Consider the following 1,991-nt stretch of genomic DNA (forward strand, 5'->3'; position numbering starts at 1 on the left):
TCACCTTAGATTTACGTAGTAACTTTAGATAACGGTATATCGATTCATAAGTCCCTGTGGGATCGATATCTTTTAAAACTACGCGATAGAACTGTGCACTTGCAGTTTGTATCCCATTCTCGACTCACACAGTCGAGCGATCAAGTTTTTGGCGCCGTTGCCGGGGACTTTTATTCAATCGATATCGTAACTCTTCTGTTACGCTGTAGAGACTAAGGTTTCTTTTTTCCTTCTATTCTTTCTTTCGTTGATTTGTATGCCACGCACTCGCTCTCAAGGCGAACCGCTCTATTTACGAATCAACGATATCGAACTATATCTCCGAGTCTTACGACGAATTCGGGAATATCGTGCTGAAAACAATCTCCCTCCTATAAACCTTCCTGATATCAAAAACATTTTTCCTTCTTTAACCGAGATGGCAGAACCAGCTCGTGCTCTTAGAGATTACGCCGCTCCATCGCAAGATGAACCGCATTCAAGTATTGCTCCGCCCGCAATCGAAGCAAACAACTTTGAACTTAAACCTTCGTTGTTGCAGGCTGTGCAACAGAACCAATTCTCTGGAAATCTTACCGAAGATCCAAACCTTCATTTATCTGTATTTGTTCAATACGCTGATACTGTTAAAGCTAATGGTGTCACTTCAGAGGCAATTCGACTTCGTCTTTTTCCTTTCTCATTAAGAGATAGCGCTAGAAGATGGCTTCAATCTCTCCCTTCCAACTCAGTCACCACATGGAACGAGTTGAAGAAAGTTTTTCTTGCCCGATATTTTCCACCAAGCAAAACAGCTATGTTAAGAGCCCAGATAAACGGATTTAAACAGAAAGACAACGAGTCTCTCTTCGAAGCATGGGAAAGATACAAAGACATGATGAGACTTTGCCCACACCATGGTTTGGAAGACTGGTTAGTAATTCACACATTTTATAATGGTCTCTTATACAATACAAGGTTAACAATAGACGCCGCTGCAGGTGGTGCACTAATGAACAAACCTTATGCTGATGCTTACCAGCTTATCGAGAGCATGGCCCAAAACCACTATCAGTGGGGAACCGAACGAACAACAGTGGAAAAACCTCAACCGAAAACTGGCATGTACGAGATAAGTAACCTTGATCACGTTAATGCAAAAGTGGATGCTTTGGTCCAGAAGATTGAAAGTTTAAACGTATCACCTCCAACCGCCGTGGTTGCTATAACTCAGAATTGCGAGGTCTGTGGAATCCAAGGCCACACTCCTGCGGAATGTCAACTCTTGACTGGAATCCAAACAGAGCAAGTAAACTATGCTCAAGGAAGCCCCTATTCGAATACCTATAACCCAAATTGGAAGAACCATCCAAACTTTTCATATAAGAGTAATAATGCTCTATACGCACCTGGACAGTCTCCGAATCAAACCCCATCTGTACCTCTGGGATATCAGAAACCGAATCCTAACAATAATAACCCTAGAAAATCCAACTTGGAAATCATGATGGAAAACTTTATAGCTTCCCAACAACAAACCAATAAAGATTTCTTAAACCAGAACATACACACTGGCGAACAACTTAAACAACTAGCAAGCAAAGTAGATGCCTTGGCTACCCATAACAAAATGTTAGAAACACAAATATCTCAAGTAGCTCAACAACAAGCACCTACTGCTGCACCAACTGGTACATTCCCTGGACAGCCCCAACCTAATCCGAGAAGCCAAGCTCATGCAATTATATTAAGAAGTGGAACGGAAGTGGAAGGACCGTCTGATCCAAGGATAGAAAACCAAAACCCTAAGAAATCTACTGAGGAAAGTGAACCTAAGGAAAAGGAAGAGAGTAATAAGGATACCCTAGAAAAGAAGGAACCTTATGTACCTCCACCACCTTACAAACCACCTATACCTTACCCTCAAAGGCTTGTTAAAACCAAAGATGTAGGCCAATTTAGAAAATTTGTCGATCTCCTTAAACAATTAAACGTTACAATTCCGTTTACCG

The 1,991-nt window shown here is 41.6% G+C and overlaps 1 pseudogene; it reads right to left on the reverse strand.

The window, feature by feature from the left end:
- Positions 1-803: 803 nt before the first annotated feature.
- On the reverse strand, positions 804-903 carry LOC127124247 (uncharacterized; annotated as a pseudogene).
- Positions 904-1,991: the final 1,088 nt, after the last annotated feature.

The sequence above is a fragment of the Lathyrus oleraceus genome, chromosome 2 (genome assembly GCF_024323335.1).
Source record: "Lathyrus oleraceus cultivar Zhongwan6 chromosome 2, CAAS_Psat_ZW6_1.0, whole genome shotgun sequence".
Taxonomy (NCBI): domain Eukaryota; kingdom Viridiplantae; phylum Streptophyta; class Magnoliopsida; order Fabales; family Fabaceae; genus Lathyrus; species Lathyrus oleraceus.